This window comes from Epinephelus moara, chromosome 7 (genome assembly GCF_006386435.1).
Source record: "Epinephelus moara isolate mb chromosome 7, YSFRI_EMoa_1.0, whole genome shotgun sequence".
Taxonomy (NCBI): Eukaryota; Metazoa; Chordata; class Actinopteri; order Perciformes; family Serranidae; genus Epinephelus; species Epinephelus moara.
In genome coordinates this window covers 30,589,132-30,595,102 of record NC_065512.1, presented here as the reverse complement: position 1 = coordinate 30,595,102, position 5,971 = coordinate 30,589,132, and positions in this window count along the sequence as shown.

The following is a 5,971-nucleotide window of genomic DNA, read 5'->3' as shown; positions in this document are numbered from 1 at the left end:
ATGGCAGCAGCAGCAGGAGGCATCTGGCAGGACCACGGCAGCAGCACAACCACACACGTCACGCATGAAGCAGATGAATGACCTTTTCTCTGCAGTGTGAAAACGGCAGTCACTTAAACCACTGACTGTGCACCCCACCGCCAAGTGGGCAGGGGTGGTAATTGCAACCGGTCAAAATGGCTGGTGCCTTTCCCAGCGGACATTGGGCGAGATGCGGGGTACACTCTGGACAGGTTGCCAGACTATCACAGGGCTGACACATAGTAATAGACAACCATTCACACTCACATTCAATTCTACAGCCAAATTAGAGTCACCAATTAACATGCAAACTCCACACAGAAGGGCTCCTCCATGCCGGGAATTGAACCCCCTCATCCCAGGTTCGAACCAGGAACCTGGGGTATATTTATAATAGGGAAACACGGTTAGCCAAGGACAGTTCTTGCCACTTTTCTAAGGCTGTTTGGTGAATGTTGAAACCAAAAGCAAATTATTGTTTCGCATTTTGTGCTTATGGTACATTTCTGTGTGCTTACCTCTCTCAGGCTAACCTCTTCTCGCCTCTACACATTTTCACTTCACAATCAAAACACTTACAGCTGACTGGAGCTGGTGCAGCAGGGCAGAAATTTGGCAAACATCAAAGTTTAACTGTATTTAGTCTAACCACTGATAGACTGCAGAGGACCCAAAGAAAAGCAGCTTCCCCAAAAAATTACAGTCCAATTACATCGGTGTGGTACAATCCAGTCTCTTACGCTTTTCTGACCTAGAAAACAATTCAAAATTGAAGGGTATTTGGAGGGTATCATTTTCAAATGGAAATGACAGATTTAGTGTCTGAACTACTGTTTTTATCTCTGTCAGAAAAGCTATTATTGAAGGAAAGAAAAAAAAATATCAATATCACAGGCGCTTCCAAACACTTCAACAGCAGTGTGCTTTTATGATTTTATGAATGCATGCTACAGTGTGTAATCAATATTTGTTTTATTATGTATACCTAATTATATATGTTTGTGTGCATTGTGCAATTTAATGTTTCTGGTCAATTAAATAGCACCATGGCTCTATGGCTCATGTTAGTTACTTCTACAGTATTTTTGATTCATAATCCTTGGTTTAAGGGCCTGGACACACCAAGGCAACAATCAGCCTTTGGTCAATGTCGGGCCATCGGAGAGAGTTGCCCTAGTTTTTGCACCAGTCGGCTCCTGTCAACTGTTTCTTCAGCATGTTGAATCAGTGTTGAGGCCAGTGGAGCCCGGCGATGAGTAAAGTCAGTCTGATTGGCAGTTCAGCACAGGGAAAGAGAAGAAGAACAAAGGGGGGAGGGAAGGAAATAACTAAAGTCAAGAGGGTGTGAGATTGAAAAAGCTTTTAAACATCGGGTTGAAAGAGCAAAGCATTGCAAAAGAAGCATCTTGAATCCGTCCCATCGGTCTTTTAGTTTCTTTATTTGAATGAAGAATACGGACTACCACTGCCTGCAGTTATGGAGAGTTATTTTCCCACACACAGGGGCAGAACATGCGCACTAGTTGGCCATTGGCTGTAGTCTTTGCAGTGTGTTCAGGCACAACTCTCTGAGTTAGACACAGGCGCATAAGGCAATGCAACAGTCAGCCTTTGTCATCACTAGTTCTTTGATGTTGGTTTTGTGTTTCTGGGCCTTGATGCTACAGCAAACACTCTTTTAGCAGCTACTTTGTCAGAAAAACAACAGAGGAGCAACTGGCCTGTTTGCAGTCACAGTATTATAATGAGACAAATATACTTTACATTCATTGAAGTTTATTCAGCAAACATGTTTGTTAATACTTAACATACAGTATGTTCAATGTATGAGGTTTCTGATCAGACACATAATTAATGGATCACACACATTGTTCTTGCCAATTTTCTAAGGCTGTTTGGTGAATGTTGAAACCAAAAGCAAAATATTGTTTCACATTTTGTGCTTATGGTACACTTTTGTGTGCTCACCTCTCTCAGGCTAACCTCTTCTTGCCTCTACACATTTTCACTTCATAATCAAAACACTTACAGCTGACTGGAACCAGTGCAGCAGGGCAGAAATTTGGCAAACATTTCCAACACCATGTTGAAAGTCACCGAGATCTCATGTTTCTGCAAATGTCTGTCAGAGTACTGTATGCCTGGCTTTATGCTTGATTTAATGCATGGTTAGCAATAAGCGTGGCCTATACACCCAAGCCCACTAATTAACAGAGGTATCCACATATTCATGGAGATATACTTAACCACATTCTGTCTCTTTCTTTCTCATATTTCTGGGAGAAAAAGGGAACTTGATAGTTAATTGAGTCAGCAGTCTCTGTAATTAAAAATTGCTTTTTTCTTCTTGAGATCAGTGAGCATAAGCATTAACAGAAATTAAAGGTCACATTTGTCACTCAACGAATGTAGCTCTTTCATATTTGTTTTGGTGGCACAGCAGAGGAAGGAACACTCTGACAACCCGTGAAAGTGCACTGATAGTTGAAATTACAGTCAGCATGAGGCTGTCATCATACTCCCCCCAACCCCCCTCCTCCAATGCAATGAGCAGAGAAAACATGATGGCATGACTCTTCTTGTTCTAAGGAAAACCACCAAGTGAATATGCCAGACTGCTGAACAAGTACTAGTTTTGATGTTCTCTGTGTGGCTGTGTAGACAATACTTTTTATATACAATAAATTTGCTTTTGCTGCCTGGATTATGTTCACTGGCAGGAATCTTTTTTCTAATCCAAGAGTGTGTGACAGTTTGCGCAGAAGTCATAGGGAGAATGAAGCAGATGGTTGAGTGAAAACAGCTAGGTCATAATTATAATATATGTTGGGGGTGACGCACATCCACAATATTAAATATATGCTTAAAAGGCAACATATTTATTAAAAATACAAATATTTTAATGCCAGTGCGCCAACAGGCAACCATTGGCTACGGTTACATGATGGCTTCTCATTCGGAATAAAATAAATCTGAATGAAATCATTCGGAATTAAAGTCTCTCCAGGTAGTTTACATGGGAAATATTCATTCCGAATGAGGGTTTACATGGGAGATCAGTTTAATCACCTTTATTCAGGTCTGCTTAAGGTTTGGGGCAGGGAAGGTTTCTGATTGGATATGGGGCGGGGCGGATGTTACGTGTTTACGTTTACCGGAAAAAAACACTGTAGTCCTCGCTCCGGATAACAAGATGTTTGACGATGCCGTTCTTAGTGCGTTTTTCGGGCGTGTTTTGCGTATATTCTTGAAGCAGCAGTACGACAACAACCTTGTTCTGCTAATGCTTCATCTGTTGAGGAGGAGAAGGGAGGTAGAAGGTCGAAGAAGGGAGGTAGAAGACCGTGCTGTGGCGAATGGAAACCGGTGAGTGCAACAAGTCCGACTGCTCTATCTCAGCCTGTTGCTATGCAGCCCGTTGCTATGCGCGCTATTACGTCATCGCGCCAGAAGGGCAAGGAAACGAGCATGTGCAGAAAGACCGGAATGAATTTAAAGAGGAATGAGTGAATTCTTTCATTTGGAATGACAAACGGAATAAACCAACCCCTTTAATCGGATTTAATTTTCAATCGGAATGACCGTTTAGGCCTACATGACCACTTTTAATCGGAATGGCCTTTCATTCCGATTAAAAGTGGAATTAAACTGTGCATGTAAACTTACTGAGTGTCAGAATCCTAGTGTGTTTCCATTGTTTTCCCTCCCCTTTTGTTTTTGTCTCGTCTTCCTGTCTTGTGTGTGTGTGTGTGTCTAGCTGGAGCTGGGTGGAGTTGGAGTCACCACTCACCTGCACACCTGCCAACCATCAGCAATCAAGCCATCTCCACCACACTCTGTATGAAAGCCTGGCCCAGTTCACATCTCTTCGGCAGATTGTCTGCTTACCTGCGTGGTAGTATGCTTTGGCTCATGATTCTTTGTCTTTTATTGAACTTTAGTTTTTGGTCATCTGTTAGCTCTCTGGATTTTGACTCTGTTTTCTGCCACTTAGATTGTTCCTGTCTTGCTGCACTCAGCCTCACCCAGCCTCATACCACCACAGCCATACCCACCTGGAGCTTTCTGGACATTCTCTGGACCCCTCAGACTCTGCAACCCCCACCCCGCTCCAGCTCTGCTCTTCTGTAATTACAATAAAAGACTTTCTTCATCTACCAGCAGCTTTTCAGAGTCTTATGTCTGCACTGTGGGTCCACATTTGACACTTCCGTTATGACAACCATACCAAAATAATCATTAGCATACGTAATTGACATAAATAAACATAACAAATTACCATTATTACTACTGTTTCTAGTATTATGGCATAGGCTACTGTAGCTCTGCATGTGGTTTGTCCAGGTGGTGTTGCCATACCGCAGCAAAAGCCATTGTTTGATTGGCCATTGGTACAACAGTATATTGTCTCTCAATTTCATTACTTTAAAATGTTTTTTTAAAGGGGAAAACTAGAATGTGTAACATGAGTGTTACGACCTAGGCTGAGCTGTAATTGTGACAGCAGTGAACTGAAGGTCCATGCAGAGCTTCCACAGCTGCTGTTCTCCTGGTAGAACAGTCTTTTTGCAGTGTTGAGTAAGGCAGAGAGACCACAGAGCAATGCTAAATTTAGTCCAGCCATCTATTCATAGACAGAAATACTCTCTTCAATAGCCTGTTGATGACACTAAGGCTTTTATGTGTGTATCTCAGACAGAGAGAGACTGCCAAGAGGCAGATGAAGACGAAGGTGCAAGGGGGAAGGGAGAACCCTGGACCTTGCCAAAACAGCTAAATGTAAATGTCATACCTAGTCAAATAGGACACTCTTTAGGGGTCGGTAACCTAAAGCGGGGTACACACATAAGGATTTTATAAATCTTGAGAGATTTTTTTATCTGTGATAACTGGCTGGAGCAAGACTAGCTGTTAGCTTGCTAGCTATAAGTTTACCTTCTTGCCAACTCTTGTCCTTGTCGTTGCTGTTGTGATACGACTTGGTGGAGACATTATATCAACACTCGTGGGTTTCCCACAGCTCTACGAGCTGGTCCTCCATTTCCGATGTCCACCTGACTTTGTGCTTCGGCTCGGCCATGCTTACTTCTTTATTTACTATGTCTGCTTCCTTGTTCCTCAGTCAGCTCGCTTCTTGATTGGCTACATTCCGTTCCACATCACAATTCACTCGGGAGTCGTTGACTTTCCCCACACACATGAGGATTTTTGATCGTAAATATTGAACAATTTTAATATTTACGATTGTCGGCCCTGACCCTTTTCCAAGCAGATTATCAGGACAAATTAACTCTTAACACACCTCACACCACAGGATAATCTTATAGGATAATCTTATGAGACATAAGATAATCGGGCGTTTGCCGTCCTTGGTCGGGAAGGGGGAAAATTGGGACAGCCCGATTATCTTTATGTGTGTACCCCGCTTTAGGAGCATGTGTCACTACTGGCATGTAGTATCTTGATCCATTGCACACTAGAAATAAGAGTGAAAGAGATTTTTAACAGCCACAGTGGTTTGATTGATGTTTTTACTAGGAGTGTCAAATTATCGTGTTAATTGCGAATAATTGATTACAACCATATTTAACCATATTTTAGCCATATGTTTTTTTGTTCGTGTTAATCTCATTTTTAATCATCTCAAACTTTACTGTTTCTGTATGCCACAGAGTTAGGCATACGATTGGGCTTCTTTGTGCTTGAGTTGTGGGAGAGCTGCAGCGCTACCTTCTTTGTGCTTGAGTTGTGGGAGAGCTGCAGCGCTACAGAGCAGAGCCCAGCATCAGCATTGACGACTGTCCCCTGCAGTGGTGGTCTGCTCACTCAGGAGCCTATGAAAAGCTGTCTGCCCTAGCACGCATGTATCTGACATCACCGGCAACCTCCGTGTAATTTTCGGGACAATCAGGGCAGGATTCAGGATTCAGGACAACTGCTTGGATTTCGG